This window comes from Martes martes, assembly GCF_963455335.1.
Source record: "Martes martes genome assembly, chromosome: 7".
Taxonomy (NCBI): Eukaryota; Metazoa; Chordata; class Mammalia; order Carnivora; family Mustelidae; genus Martes; species Martes martes.
Window position 1 is genome coordinate 110,110,917 of NC_137894.1, and position 16,863 is coordinate 110,127,779.

The 16,863-nt window shown below is 34.8% G+C and overlaps 1 protein-coding gene across 2 annotated transcripts in view; it reads left to right on the forward strand.

The window, feature by feature from the left end:
* FUT8 (fucosyltransferase 8) overlaps positions 1-16,863 on the forward strand; it is a 304,241-nt gene that overhangs the window by 81,900 nt on the left and 205,478 nt on the right. Inside the window, exon 3 of one of the 2 annotated variants that reach the window (XM_080808027.1) lies at positions 10,140-10,225. The exons of the other annotated variant lie outside the window; for it this stretch is intronic. The gene's annotated coding sequence lies outside the window, so the exon portion shown is untranslated. The remainder of the gene's footprint in view (positions 1-10,139; positions 10,226-16,863) is intronic. 2 annotated transcript variants of the gene reach the window in all.

Here is a 16,863-nt window from a genome sequence, read left to right on the forward strand (position 1 = left end):
TATGGGCCCAGTTTTATTCTTTTGATTGTGGCTGTCCAGTTTTCCCAGCACTGTTTCTTGAACTATCCTTTTCCCATTGTATATTCTTGGCTTGTCAAATATTAATTGACCATATATACGAGAGTTTATTAATTAACCATATATGCATGAGTTTATTTCTGAGCTCTCTGTTTTGTTTCATTGATTTGTATATCTGTTTTAATGCCAGAGTTGTTTACTGTAACTTTGTAGTGTACTTTGAAATTAGGAAGTGTGAGGCCTCTAGCTTTGGTCTCTCTCAAGATTTCTATGGCTATTTGGGGGCTTTTGTGGTTGATTACAAATTTTAGGATTATTGGTTTTAGTTCTGAGAAAATGCCATTGGAATTTTGAAAGGGATTGCATTGAATTTGTACATTGTCTTAGGGTGTTTGGACATTTTAACAATGTTCTTCTAATCTGTGAGCACAGATTTATTTGTGATTTCCATTTATTTGTGTCTTCTTCAGTTTCTTTCATCAGTGTCTTATAGTTTTCATGCACAAATCTTTTACCTCCTTTGCTAAATTTATTCCTAAGTATTTTTTTTTTTGATGCAGTTGCGAATGGGGTTTTCTTAATTATTCTTTCTGCTAGTTTGTTGTTAGTATATATAAACACAACTTGTTTATAACAACTTGTTGTTAGTATATATAAACATAACTGATATTTGTATATTGATTTTGTATCATGCATCTTTGCTGAATTCGTTGATTGGTTCTAACAGCTTTTTGGTGGAGTCTTAGTATTTTCTGTATATAATATGTCATCTGCAAATAGCGAGTTTTACTAACTCCTTTCCAATTTGGATGTCTTATTTCTTTTTCTTGCCTAATGTCTCTGGCTAGGATTTCCAGTACTGTGTGGAATGAAAGTGGCGAGAGTGAGCATCCTTGTCTTGTTCCTGATCTTAGAGGGAAAACTTTCAGCTTTTCACTGTTGAGGATGATGTTAGCTGTGGGCTTGTCATATGTGACCTTTATTATGTTGAGGTATTTGTTGAGAATTCTTAATCATGAAAGAATGTTGAATTTCATTAAATGTTTTCTTCATCTTTAGAGATGATAATTTGATTTTTGGGGGTGGTGTGGGGTGGAGAGGGGCAGAGGAAGAGAGAGAATCTTAAGCAGACTCCATGCCTAGTGGAAGAGCTTGATGTGGGCTTGATCTCACAACCCTGAGATCATGACCTGAGCCAAAATCAAGAGTTGGATGCTTAACTGAGCATCCAAGTGTACTCCAATATGATTTTTATCCTTCATTTTATGTGTGGTATTACATTTACTGATTTGCCTATATTGAACCATCTTTGCATCCCAAGGATAAAACCCTCTTGATCATGGTCTGTGATCCTTTTAATATGTTGTTGAATTCTGTTTACTAATATTTTGTTGAGGATTTTTGCATTCATATTCATCAGGGATATTGCCCGGTAGGTTTCCTTTTTATAGTGTCCTTGTTTGGTTCTGATTATAAGGATAATGCTGACTTCATAAAGTGAATTTGGAAATGTTCCCTTCTCTTCAAGTTATTGGAAGAGTTTGGAAAGGATTGATAATAATTCTTTTTTAAATGTTTGGTAGAATTTACCAGTGAAGCCATCTGGTCCTGACTTTTTTGTAGCAAGGTTTTTGATTACTGATTAAATCGTCTTATTAGTAATTGGTCTGTTCTCATTTTCTGTTTCTTCATGATTCAGTCTTTGTAGGTTGGTATATTTCTAGGAATTTGTCCGTTTCTTAGGTTGTCCAATTTGTTGTATGTAATTATATAGTCCCTTATGATCCTTTATATATGTGTGATACCATTTGTAATGTCTCCTCATTCATTTATAATTTTATTTAAGTTCTTTCACATTTTTCTTGGTTAGTCTAGCTAAATGTTGTCTATTTTATCTTTAAAAAAACCAGTTCTTAGTTTCATTATTTTTTCTATTGTCTTTTCAATTTCTGTTTCATTTATTTCCACTCTGATCTGTGGTCTTTCTTTCTTTCTTTCTTTTTTTTAAACTGACTTTAGGTTTAGTTTGTTATTTTCTAGTTCTTTAAAACAAATTTTTTTTTTCCTTGAGTAAATTTAGGCTGTTTATTTGAACTTTTTCTTTTTTTCTTAATGTGGGTAGTAATTGCTGTGAACTTACTTCTTAGAAGTGCTTTTGCTGTAGCCCTTAAACTTTTATATTGTGTATTTCCATATTAATTTGCCCATAGATTTTTTAAATTTCTTCTTTGACCCATTTGTTAGCATTAGTAGCATGTTGTTTAATCTTCATATATTTGTGAAATTTTCAGGTTTCTTATAATTGATTTCTAGTTTGATACTATAGAAAAGATGCTTGATATGATTTCATTTTTCTTAAATTTATTAAGACTTGTTTTGTGGCCTAACATGATGTATTCTGGAGAATGTTCCATGGGTAATTAAGTATTTTGTTGCTTTTGGGTGGAATGTTCTGTAAATTTCTCTTGAAGCCATATGGTCAAATATGTAGTTTAAGTTAAGTGTTTCCATATTGATTTTTTTTTTTAAGATTTTATTTATTTATTTGACAGAGATCATAAGTAGGCAGAGAGGCAGGCAGAGAGAGAGGCAGAAGTAGGCTCCCTGCTGAGCAGAGAGCCTGATGCGGGGCTCGATCCCAGAACCCTGGGATCTAGATCTTTTTTCTAAATGAACAATCCATTGTTGAAAGTGGGGTATTGAAGTTTCTATAATTATCGTGTTGCTGTCTGTTTCTCCCTTCAGATCTACTATTATTTGCTTTTTAATTTTAGGTACTTCTGTGTTGGGTAGATAAATATTTAAAAATATTACAACTACTTGTTGGATTGACTCCTTTATCCTTATGTAATGACCTTCTTTGTCTCTTCTTGTGATCTTTTGCTTTGAAAGCTATTTTGTCTGATATAAGTATAACTGGTCTTGTTCCCTTTTGGTTTCCATTTGCCTAAAATGTCTTTTTCCATTCCTTTACTTTCAGTCTGTACGTACCCTTAAGATATATAAGAGAACTTAGTCCACTTACATTTAAAGTAATTGTTGATAGATATGGATTTATTATTGTCATTTTATTAATTGTTTTCTGGCTGTATTGTAATTCCTTTGTTCCTTCTTTTATCTCTTTTTTGTTATTTGGTGATTTTCTATAGTAGTATGCTTAGCTTTTTTTTTTTTTTTAAGATTTTTTTTTAATTTATTTGACAGAGAGATCACAAGTAGGCAGAGAGGCAGGCAGAGAGAGAGGAGGAAGCAGGCTCCCCACTGAGTAGAGAGCCTGATGCGGGGCTTGATCCCAGGACCCTGGGATCATGACCTGAGCCGAAGGCAAAGGCTTAACCCACTGAGCCACCCAGGCGCCCCTATGCTTAGCTTTCTTAATCTTTTGTGTATCTGATATAGTTTTTACTTTGTGGTTACCATGAGGCATATAAGAGATTTTATATTTGTAATAGTGTATTTTAAGTTGGTCGCAATTTATGTCAAATGCATACTACTAACACTCTCTATTTCTACTCTACCCCCATACGTTTTGTTTTCGATGTCATTATTTACATCATTTTGCCTTGTGTATCCATTAACAAATTATGTATCCAATTATGTTTCCATAACAAATTGTTATTTTTACTAGTTTTATCTTTGTGCCTTCATACTAGATTCACAAGTAATTTACCCACCTTCATTACAAATTATAGTAATCTGAATTTAACTATGTATTTACTTTTGCCAGGGAGATTTTTTCTTTAGTTTGTCTTGTCGTTACTAATAAGCATTCTTCAGTTTGCAGCTTGAAGAAGTCATCTTAACATTTATTATGAAGCTGGTGTAATATCAGTGAACTCCTAAAGCTTTTACTTTCCTGGAAGACTCTCCTACAACTGTGAAGGACAGCTTTGCTGGGGAGAATATTTTGGGCTGGTACTTTCTTTCATGACTTTCATTCTACTTCTTTCTCACCTGCAAAAATTTTTCAGATTTTGCTGAAAAATTTCCTGATTATCTTATGGTGATCCCCTATTATGTAAAATAAATTTTTCTTTTTCTACTTTTAAGATTCTGTCCTTGTCTTTAACTTTTAACTATTATAATGAGTCTTGGTTTAAATTTATCTTGTTTGAAATTTTGTAGGTTGTTTCTTTTCCTGTGGTAGGTGTTATTCAAATAGGCTTTCAGTCCCTTTCTCTCTTTCTTTGCCTTCTGGGACCACATAATACATATATTGGTATATTTTATGGTGTCCCATAATTCTCTGAAGCTACATTCACTCTTTTTCATTCTTCTTACTCATTACTTCTCTAACTGGGTGAATTCCACTGTCCTGTCTTCAAGTTTGCAGATTCTTTCTTCCACTGATCTAATCTGCTGTTAAATCCCTCTGTTGAATTTTTCAGTTCACTTATTTAATTATTCAGCTCTTTGTTTTGTTTGGTACTTTCCTGTATTTTTAATTTCTTTTTTGAAATTCTCATTTAATTCATGCATTGTTCTCTTGATCTTGGTGAAATTCTTTATGATCATTATTTTTTACTCTTGATCAGGTAAATCACTTATTTCCCTTTTATTAAGATCTGTTTCAGGAGTTTTGTCTTGTTCATTTGTTTGTAACATATTTCTCTGTTTCTTCATTTTCCTTAACTTTCAGTGTTGGCTTCTGTGAATTAGATAAAACAGTCACATTTCCCGGTCTTGATGGAATGGTCTCATGTAGATGAAGAATCTTATCATTCAGCCTGGCCCTAGCTCTTGGCTGTCTCTCAAACCTTTTGTGATTGTCCAAACTGCCTTCTTCATGGCTCTCAGTAGCTGAAAGTATGCCAAGATCTTTGTGTCCCCAAGTGGAGGACCAGTCATCAATGTGTATGCAGGCTGAATGAAAGCTAGACCCTCAGGTAGCAGCTTTTAAAGTATGCAGGAAGACGTGTTTTAGAGAAAGATTGGGATCTGGATGTTTTTGTCTCCGCTGTTCTAAGCCCTGGGAGTTAACCAGTTAAGAACTGTTTCTTTGTTTGCTACTGTTTTGTGGGACATATGAATGCAATCCCTGCAGGCTGCCAGAACCAAGCTATCAAAGAGTGCATCCCCTGGGTGGTAGCCATAGTATTTATAGTACCAGATGTGTGCATAAGCTCTTCTAGGAAGCTATTTGAGATTTGTAGTGACCTACTGGGAATGCAGAGATGGTGTCTGCTGGCTTCTCAGGTTTCATGGAAGATTGACATCTGTCTGTACATGTATGCTAAATTATAAGCCTCACGTTTTGGCAGCAGCTTTTAAAGTACATAACTGGTCTCTTATTGGGAATGACTGGGAGATGGGTCTTTCTGTATGCTCCTTGTGCATTGAGCCCGAGGGAGATAGCCACCATAGAACTATTTGTTTGCTGCAATCCTGTTGAGTCTGCTAATGCAAGCTCTGGCCACCAGAGTTGGGCTATCAAGGGGATATGTCCTTTGGGTAGCAGCTGCAAAAGCCAGGCACTGGATGAGTACACAAATTACTTTCAGGAAGATACCAGTGAGTGAGAGGTGGGCAGAGAGGGAATGCAAAGATGGTGTTCACTGACCTTTCTGGTTTCTGGAGAAGACCTGTCCCTACATGTGTGTTAAATGAGAGACCTGGCCCTCAGGCTGCACCTCTTAAGATATTCAAATAGACATATTTCAGGAAAGAATGGTAGGTGGGCATTTTTGTCTGTTGCCTCTGTGCTGAGCTTTGGGGGCATAGCCACAATGAGTCTGTGGAGCCCACCAAGAACTATTTCTTTGTTTGCTATGGTTTTCTGGGTCTTGTGGACACAGCCCCATTGGCTTCCAGAGCCAGATGTTTTGGGGGTCTGTCCCTGAGTTGGTGGAAGTCTTAAAAGTGACACTAGATGTCGTGTTGAAACCCTTTAGTCTTTCCCTTTTTTTTTTTTTTTTTTTAAGATTTTATGTATTTGAGAGAGAGCATACACAAGTGGGCATACCAGCAGGGGAGGGGAGGGGGGAGAGGGAAAGAATCTCAGCACAGAACCCCAAGTGGGACTCCATCTCATGACCCTGAGATCATGACCTGAGCCAAAACCAAGAGTTGGATGCTCAACCAGCTGAGCCATGCAGGCACCCCAGAAAATCTTTACTCTTCAGGGAGAAGTCGGTAGTTGTAAATTCTCTCCCAATTGTATGTTGCTGTGCTGGGAGTGGGGGTTAAGGAAAGAGTGTTTTTCAGTCTTTCCTACCCATTCAGTTTATGTTTTTTATTTGTCCTCTGTGTAGTAGTTACTCAGCTGGTTTCTGGATTAATTTCAGAGGGACTTGTTTCATGGTTAGATATAGATTCAATATGTCTCTGGGAGGAGGTGATTTTGGGATCTTGTACCATCTTCAACTGGAATCAGAGTTGTGATTTTCAAATGTTATCTTTTTGGATGAATAATTATTCCAGGAAATTAACAGAGATGCCTGTCATATCTAAAATATAACACAAAGTAAGTCTTAAAAGGTATATAACTTCATTTATGTTGCTGCATGATGCAATTCTTTTCAGTAAATATACCATTAGAGAATACAGTAGTTCCCCTTATCCACAGTTTTCCTTTTCACAAGTTTGAGTTATCCACAGTCAGCCATAGTCCAGAAGCTGATGGTCCTCCTTCTGATTTCAGAAGGTCAGTAACTAGCTTAACGCTATGTCAATACAATTCCTATGTCATTCACTACACTTTATCTCATCATGTAGGCATTGTATCATCTCACATCGTTATAGGAAGAGGAGTGATGAGATATTTTCAGAAAGAGAAACCACGTTGGTATTTTTATTATAGTATAACTATTCTATTTTATTTTTAGTGATTGTTGCTAGTTTCTTACTGTGTCTAACTTATAAATTAAACTTTTTCAAAGGTATGCATGTATAGGAACAAAAACAGTATATATAGAGTTTGGTGCTATCTGAGATTTCATTCCACTGGGGTTCTTAAAATGTATACCCTGTGGAAAAGTAGGGGGTAGTACAGTATGTTAGAATGATAGCAAAAGGCCTGTGTTGTTTATTGATATCATACATGTATGCAATTTATGTCATAGACTGGTCTCATAGTTACACAAAATAGGTGGCATGGGGAAGGAGAAAAAAAAAATTAGAGTTTCTGCAAAATTACCAAAAGAAAGAAGTGCTATATACTTTCTAATGTACTTTTTAATGTTAAAAAAATTAAAAATTCCAAAACCCAAGGAAACTGAGAAAGCTTCTTGGACTTATATAACAATTTTTATCTATTAGTTGCAGAGCCAAAACAATAAGAAATTAATTTTATATAAAAAATAGCTTTTAACTATGAAGTCCTCCTGTCATTCTTCAGTTTGTTAAACTTACTTTTGGTTGTTATTATTTAAAAAAAAATGTAATTAGGCAGTTCCAAGAAAGCTTCGGAACAGCTGTAATTACAGCTGCAGATTTAGTCAAAATAGGGGTTTTTAAAGGCTCCACTCCCCTTTCGCATCTCTTTCCCTCACCCGAAGTAACCCAAATTTAGTTGTAAAAGTTTTGGTGCACTCAGGATTCCTGAAACTGAAGTGCCATATGTTTAACTGCATGCAGATGTGATGATTATATGTGACTCTTCGTTAAGATTTTCCAAAACCTTTTTAGTTTTACTGCTCTATGCACAGTTAAATGATTTTTATCAGCTAGTTTCTGTATTTAATTTTACAGATATACGTGTATTCCCAACATAGTTTATTAATTTTTATCAAGGTTCAGGCATCTGCTAAAACTACTTAGGGGGATAATAGTCTTTAAATTTAAATTTGAGCTAAATGATGATGCTATTATTACAAGCTGACTGGGAATCTGTTACACCTTACGTCTGTGTTTTTCTTGAAATTTTACTTCAAATATTTTTCAAAAATATTTCTTCAAATTTTACTCTATAGAAAGTTAACTTTAACCTTGTCTAAAAACAAATTTGGTAAATCTTTAATTGGAGAAAGTTCTGTTATGATAAATCAGTAGTTAAATATACATCCTTGTTAGTGCTCCCCTCACTCTTCCTTCCTTAGCTTTATGATCTAGGGATGTGGATGTCATTCTGAGGTCTGGTTTGCCGTTACTCAGGGATTGGCCATAAGGGTTATGAAAAATATGGCTAAGAGCAAGGTTTGGGGCCAAACTCTCTGTCTCAGTTAATTGCCATCTCCTTTGCAGATGTTAGTTATGCTGAATATCATTCATGGACTACAGTAACTTAACTTGGATTCTAACTGTAATTTTGCAGTGTTACATTCTCAGAATTTGTTTAAAAATTGTAGTTATTTGTAGTTGAATCACACATAGGGAAATTCAAGAAGTCTTCTGCCAAAGTTAACAATTTAACACTTTCAGGCAGGTGAGCAAATGAAACATACCTGTATGTATATACCACCATGTTCAAAGGGATAAGGTTACAAAGATATATGGCTCTTACCTTCAAGTACAGTGGGTAGAAAAGATACAAATATGTGCATTAGTTTAAGAAATCAACTTCTAGGGGTGCCTGGGTGGCTCAGTCAGTTAAGCATCTGCCTTCAGCTCAGGTCATGATCCCAGGGTCCTGGAATTGAGCCCTGCATCAGATTCCTTGCTCAGCAGGGAGTCTGTTTCTCTCTCTCTCACTGCTCCTCTGCCAGCTTATGCTCTCTTCCTCTCTCCTCTCTCTCAAATAAATAAATAAAATCTTAAAAAAAAGAAATCAACTTTTAGAGGGTAAATAAACTTGGATTTAAATCTCTAGACCAGGAACTCTTTAGATCTTAAAGAAATTCCAAAACTCTAGACCAGTTTTCTTCTACCTGAGGAAACAGATTCAAAGAAGTAGAGTGAATTAAGTCATTGATTTGGAAATAAATAGGACATTTATTGGACATTCTAAATATGAACTCAAGAGTGACAAAGGTAGCAAGTTAACTTTGCTCTTAGAATCTTGGATGTCAGCTAATGTCGATTGATTGCTCATTGTAGGTACTTTTAGCGAGAAACTGCTAGTTCTTTCCTCACAGGAGTCTAAGTGGGAGTATCAGCAGAATGTGGACTTATATAGTAGGTTATTTTTAGAGAGATAAAATTGAACAAAAGCCATTTTAGAGAATACTGCTGAATTCAAATGAATAGTTAAATACATTCATTAAGACAGAATAAAGAACTGTATTTACAAAATTACATAACTTAAAACATAGATTGGCTTATTTGAGATTGAGTATAATTTTGATGATGAAGATACAACTAATTATGTAAAAATGAAGAAACAACAGAAAGAAACTATTAGGAAGGAAAATAAAACTGAAGCTTTATAAAGATAGGAAAAATGAAATGTGAAAAGCAATTTAATTTTATTTAGGGACTGGCTACCTATTTATCTCATTACCAAAACTTGATGTTGTCATTGTCTCTTCTTTCGTCTTCCTCCTTCCTCTACTGGTTCTCTCTGAAAAAGGCTCTAGTGTGGTGTGGTGTGTGATACAGGTTAATGCAGTTCTGGGTTTGTCAGCAATGACCAGCATAGGTTTGGATTTAAGGTTTGTGTATTTAAGACATACAAAAGTGAATAATTTTGAATTACTTTGACTTCTGAGCTTCAATTAAGGTACTTCATGAAAAATGAGATTAGGTCTTGGATATGACTATAAGATTGTTAGAATAATCAAATGAAGTCACATGAAATGTTTTAAAAACTGAAGACTTCACGAGATATATATTTTTTATAATTATAGATTCAATCCAGCTTGACAAATACTTGAGTATCCAATATGTCAGAACCAGGGTTGTAGACTTTTGAATTCAGGAAGATAGAGTCCTGCGTAATTTGGGGAAGAAACAAAATATATAGTATATATAATATATGTATAATATATAATGCAAATGTCTATAATGTATGACAGAATATGAAAAGGGTAATAAGAGGTTCAGCTGAACCAGATTGTGGTTTAAGTTAAAGAACTGTCCCCCCAGAATCTGCTTGAAGTCCATGAGACTTGGTGTGACAAAGTGAGTATTTTGACCTTTTCTTACATATCTTCTGCTTTTTGAGCCTTTAAGTAAGAGTGGACAGATTTTTAACTTGCATTGTAATGTGGTGAAAGTCTAAACTTGGGCTCTTTTACTGGTTGCAGATGGGAGCTTGCTGATTTTTTAGGTGTCCAGACATGAATCAGTAGCTGAGTCAAAGTGCCACAAAGAATGTATAATTTTAGATTCGGTGAGTATTATTGTCAGTGGGATAGGTTCTAGATTTTAATATCTGGGTTGGATCCCTTGAAAAGGTCATAGGTGATTAAAGGGAAGCTTGAGGAACATCTATCCAGGCCCCTTGAAGATAACTTTTACAGGGTCCCAGAATTAGCCTGTTTCTCATATTGAGGAATCTCTCTGTTATGTGATGAAGTATACTTTCTTACGGGCTCTTGTGTTTGGAATTCTTTGTTTTTGTCAGACCAAGTGACCTGCTCTATCTGCTGTCTATATTTTTTACATTTTATTAGATATGCTAAAAGCTTGAATAAGGAGAGAACCTGTTGATGGGGCAACCAGAAATAGAAGAGGAGAATGATAGGTTCAGGAAGCAAGTCAAAAAAGGAAATAATAATGATAATAGCTAATACTTATGAACATTGAAGTTCCAGGCCCTGTTCTAAATGCTTTTCTTTTATTATCTTACAACAACATATGGTATTGATATTTTAATAGTAAATATGAGTTAAATGAAATATTAATTTAATGTTAAATGTTTAATGTTAATAATATTTATCCCTGTTGCAGACAAGGCAGCTGAGCTATAGGGCTTTGCACGAGAGGCAGGGTTCATGCTAGGGATATTCGGTTCTATATATCGAATTCTAACACTACCATATACTACTTGTTAGAGATAATCTGGAGGGTCTTTTAGGAAAAATTCTCAGCCTCCTCTTCTCTAAGTACACTATTCATTAGAGATAAAAGATGAATATTTTAAGGCCAGTAACTTGGTTGGCAAAGGTAGGATAGAGGAGGTGAAATATAGAATTTATTCAATGTTTCAAGACTGAATGAAGGTATCAGAAAGGAAGGAACCTGAATATGCATATAATCTACTTTGCAAATCAGGGAGAAGGGAATTTTGGTTAGGCTATTGTAATGAGGAGATTTTATGATGCTACATAGTCATGAAAGATTGACATAGAAATAGTTTCATAAGAGCTTATGATTGATCACTAGTTTATAGACCAGCATCGTCCAGTAGAAATATAATGTGAACCATGCATGTACTTCTAAGTTTTCTGGTAGCCATATTAAATAAGGTAAAAAGAAACCAGTGAAAGTAGTTTTAATAATATGTTTTATTAAACCTAATATATTAAAAATATTACCTGAACTGCTAATTAATATAAAAAAATCAATGAAATCTTTTGTATTCTTTCTACTAAGTATGAAATCAGTGTATATTTTACACTTACAGAGTTTCTCACTTCAAATTAACCATATTTCACATGCTGAATGACTGCATTTGGCTACTGACTACCTTACCTGACAGTGCATTTATGTACCATTAAAAGATAAAAGATTGGTTTGTCTTGTTATGTTCTTAAAACATTTCTGATTGAATTACAGATAGATGATTTATTCTCCCTGTGTGTATAGCACACAAAGAGTAGAGGTTATGATCTGGGGCCAAAAAGGCATCACTCACTATTCAGTTGTGTTTAGAGAATTTGCTCAGGAGGGGAATATATTTTTAATATTTAGTAAGAAGGGATGAGGAAAGATTTACCAAACGTGTCTGCCTTCAGCTCAGGTCATGATCCCAGGGTCCTGGGATCGAGCTACACATTGGGCCTCCTGCTTGGCGGGAAGCCTGCTTCTCCCTCTCACACTCCTCCTGCTTGTGTTCCCTCTCTCACTTTGTCTTTCTCTGTCACATAAATAAAATCTTAAAAACAAAAACAAAAACCCATGATGTTTGTTAGTCAGCAACTTTGTGCCTCTGCCTGGAATCCTTCACAACCTTACTGATTTGCTTTTTGTGGGATTTAATGTTTAAGGTTACGTCCCTCAAGCAGGAATTTCTAAATCTGCCTTTTCCTTAAAAAAAAAAAAAAAAAAAGATATACCTAATTAAACAGATCACTTCAAAATGACAAATCTTTCATAATTGGAGCGCTTGGGTGTTTTGGTCCATTAAGTGTCTACCTTTGCCTCGGGTCATGATCCCAGATTCCTAGAATCAAGTCCCACATCACAGGGGCTCGCTTCTTCCTCTCCTCTCCCTTGTGCTCTCTTTCACTGTCACTTGCTCTCTCTCAAATAAATAAATAAAATGTTAAAAAAATAAATCTTTCTAATTGTAGAGGTATAATATGCATTCTTTGTAAAAATTTAGATAGTAGAGATACCTACTTTTATGTGTTTAATCAACAGATCTCCAGCAGAAGGAAGTGTTATCACTTTGGCTTCTTCCTGTAGTACTGGGTTCCTTGAGCTCTGTAGCATTCCAGTGAATCAGAACCTCTTTGGTTTGTATGGGAGAGTTATTCTCTTCTTAAAGGAGAGGGTGAGCAAATGGGAGATAGGTGTTCTCCCTGGCTGAGTTATATTTGTATATTGTTCTGTATTATGTACCATTTTATATTTAGCTAAGAGCTAAATTTTAATGCATTTCATTAAAAATCTGTCTAGAGAGTTATCTATAAATTATAAGGTTTGTAAAACTAAATAACCTCCATGAGACTTGTATTAACTTGTTGAGAGTTATCAGGTTAAAATAAAATAAAATAAAAATAAAAAAATAAAATAAAATCTGCTCTTTGCAATTTTAACAGAATAGAATGTGTTTTTATCATTAGTAATTTTCATTTTCTAAATTTCTAGTTTTGGTGGTATGTGTATGTTATCAGTATATACATATCTTTTTTTGCATGACTAATTGTGTTTTACTTGTTATGAACGTGGTTCAAGTGGGGAAGATTTGTGGAAACCACTGCCTAAAATGCTTACCATTTTAGAGATAGCTGGTTGGAACAGGCAAGCTAGAAATGTACTTGGGAGGAGAAAATGATGGCCATTTGGGAGGCACTGAGATGAGGGGAAAACAGATGCTTTGAGAAGAGGTCCAGAATGTTTTAAAAAGTAAATGATTCATACAAGAAACTTAATCATTAGGAACATAAGCAGATTTTATAAAATTTGAGTAGAAAGCTTCCTGAAGGAGAATTTTGAATTGCATATTTATTCTGTTCATATTTTGTGATGGGTGAAATATAGAAGTCTCCTTGTTTTGAATTCATTGCCTTGTAGCTTCTTATACTCTTAACTAAGGATTACAGCCCTTTGATGTGGGAAGTCAAGAGACTGAATTTGTAATGTTTTTGAGTTAAACAGCTTAATGACTTAGACTGGATTTCATTTACCTCTCTATTCACATTGTCTGCTGGAATGTTAACAGTCATACTGGCCCTTATCGTGGAGTTATTGCTAATTCATAAAGTGCTGTGAAAATATTAAATACTCTTTAAATATTAAGTATTATATTTATTAGAACATTACTTAATATGAAGTAGTTCACTCATTAACCCGTACTTAATTTTGGTTATTATAATTACCTGTTGTTAACCACCCATCATAGTATATGCCTGTCTTTCATTTCTTAGTCATATAAGAACATTTGTGAGACATGCTTAGGTCATGGTTGACCTGGGGATGATTCAGGAAAATTCTTGTAAAGTGTAGTTATGGGTATAGAATGATTTTGTGCTTACTGTTGTTGTCCTGCTATTTCTGGAAGTTAGCCTAGGTTAAAGTAAAGAGTTCAGGTTTTGGAGTTACAGGTATCACTTTGAATCCTTTCTCTGCTCCCTAACTATCTCTGGGCAAATTATTTGCCCAGACAATTCATTAAACCTTAGTTCCTACAACTTGGAAATAAGTAACCACCATGTCTTAGAGTCATTATGATGACCCCACAAAGTAGTCTCTTACTAGGGATAATAGCAGCTTACTGTTTCCTCCTTTTAAAAATTTATTTATTTATTTTTTTATAAGATATTTTAGTTTATTCATTTGAGAGAGAAAGTGCAAGCGAGTAAGAGCACAAGCAGGAAGGAGGGTCAGAGGGAGAGGGAGAAGCAGACTCCCCACTGATCAGGGATCCCAACCCTGGGCGTGTGTTCCCAGGACCCTGGGATCATGATCTGAGCTGAAGGCAGACACTTAACCCACTGAGCCACCCAGGTGCCCCTCTACGCCCCTTCTTCTTCTTCTTCTTCTTCCTTCTTCTTCTTCCTTCTTCCTTCTTCTTCTTCTTCTTCCTTCTTCTTCTTCCTTCTTCTTCTTCTTCTTTCTTCTTCCTTCTTCTTTCTTCTTCTTCTTTCTTCTTCCTTCTTCTTTCTTCTTCTTTCTTCTTCCTTCTTCCTTCTTCTTCCTTCTTCTTTCTTCTTCCTTCTTCTTTCTTCTTCTTCTTTCTTCTTCTTCCTCTTTCTTCTTCTTCTTTTTGTTATTTAATAAAGACTTTTTTTAGAGCAGTTTTATGTTCACGGCAAAATCATATCCCCTGCCCCTGCACATGCATAGTCTCCTCCATTATCAACATTCCCCACCAGAGTGGTGCATTGTTGTAATTGATGAACCTACATTGACATATCATAATCACCCAAATCCATAGTTTACCTTAGGGTTCATTCTTCCTGTTGTACATTCTGTGGGTTTGGACAAATGTATAACATGTATCCATCATTGTAATACATAGTATTTTCACAGCCCTAAAAATACTTTTTCCTTTCTATCTATTCATCTCTCTTGCTCTTTCCTTAACTTCTTCCTGTGACAGCCCCTGATTTTTTTTTTTTAACTGTTTCCATAGTTTTGCCTTTTCTAGTATGTCAAATAGTTAGAATCACACAGTATGTAGCCTTCTCAGATTGGTTTCTTTTTACTTTAAGTTTCCTCTGTGTCTTTTCATAGCTTCATAACTTATTCCTTTTTTAGTACTGAATAATATTTCATATGTATCAAAGTTTACTTTTTCATTTACCTACTGAAGGACATTTCAGTTGCTTCCAAGTTTGGCAGTTATGAATAAAGCTGCTGTAAACATGTATTTACAGAGTTTTGTGTGTATATTAGTTTAGCTAGCGGCTAGTTTAATGAGCATTTCTTTATTTTAGAAACTGTTATAGACTTTACATGCAATATATCATTTAATTCTTATATCTGTAATAGATTATGTAAAATTCACAGCCTATGGTAATGTATGTCCAACAACTGGTTTTTATTATTTTTTCTCTGTCTTAATTCCAAGCACGTAGTTTAATCAGAAGTTGAAGCTGTTAAGACGAGGGATAGGGGTGAGTAAACTGATCAGACCTAAAGGGCTTATAGGGAAGTTGAGAGTGGTTTGAAGGTGCAGTATATATGAAAGTGTTATTTAAGGATAATCTGCATAATAATTACTTAAGAAGCTTGTTAAAATGTATAATTTTGGGTTCATCCTCGGAAACTCAGACTTTATGATTCAGAATCCCTGGTCATGGGCCCAGAAGTCTATAATTTTATGTAATTCTGATTGACAATGAAGTTGAGAATCATCTTTTTAAGTTTATTCTTCCTGATGAAAAAATGATTCGAGTGATTTTTAAATAGTTATTTTTCTTTGCTACAATAAGTTTTTTATTGATGATGGAGGTAGTAAATATTTTTCGTTTAGGTTTTTACACATGATGTATAATAAATATGATTTTTCTATGTTATGAGGGTAGAAGGCATAGTGATTACTCATTTGACTCATATTTAGTAAACATAACTTATTTGAGGTATATTTTGTTTTGTCATAGGTCATATTTTACTTTATTATTCAAATAATGTAGTGTTTTGGAATAGGGTAGCAAAGAAAGGTAGACTGAGAACACATACTATTATGAAGATAGGTGGACAGATGAAGAGAGTGGTTTTCTGGTTTTAACTAGAAGGAAAAAGTAAACTACAAATAGGTTACATAACTAATATGGATAATTAAAACCTGATGGAAATTTTCAAGAGTTTTGGTATGGGTAATTTTCTTAGTCATATTAGTGAAAAGAGTCATATCAGGAATATTCTGCTTCTGTGGTTTTTGACAGTTGTTTTGTCTCCCAAAACATGCCTCTTTTTTGTTTTTTTTCAGTGTTGGCTTCCTGAGACTCTTATTCCATTCTTTGGGAAATCAGGTTGCATCCCTACTGTGCTACACATGCACATTAGCTTTCTTTCTTTTTTCTTTTTCCTTTTTTTTTTCTTGAGAGGAGAGAGGGGAGGGGAGGGTGGTGCAGAAAGAGAGGGAGAGAATCTTAAGCAGGTTCCATGCCCAGTACAGTACTTGATCTCACAACCATAAGATTGTGACCTGAGCTGAAATCAAGAGTTGGACAGTTAACTGATTTAGCCACCAGGCTCCCTGGACCTCAGCTTTCTTGGATTCTTCAGGTAAAACCCTACCCAAAGGAACCAATGAATTGCTTCAAGTTATAGTTTTATACTTAGGTGTTTAGAAGAGTGTATTTCAGTGAGTCTTTGCTTTGATATTTTTAGTTCTCAAATCTTTCTGGCTCCATCATCCACTTTAGTAGCTCCTATGGGTTAAACAACTCTATTTTTAATAACTATAGTTTTGTTCATTCTCAGCAACTAGGTCACCGGAGGTAGTGTACTTTTTTTTTTTTTTAGGAGTTTGCTTGGGCTGAATGAAGTTAAGACATCTTAGAAATTTTTGCTTTCCTTTAAATACTCAGGATATAATTTTGCATATTTTAAATTCAATCTATTTGTTGGTAAAATTACATTATTTACCTTTGAGAACTTTGGCTATTCTATCATGCTGTTTAGAATTCACAT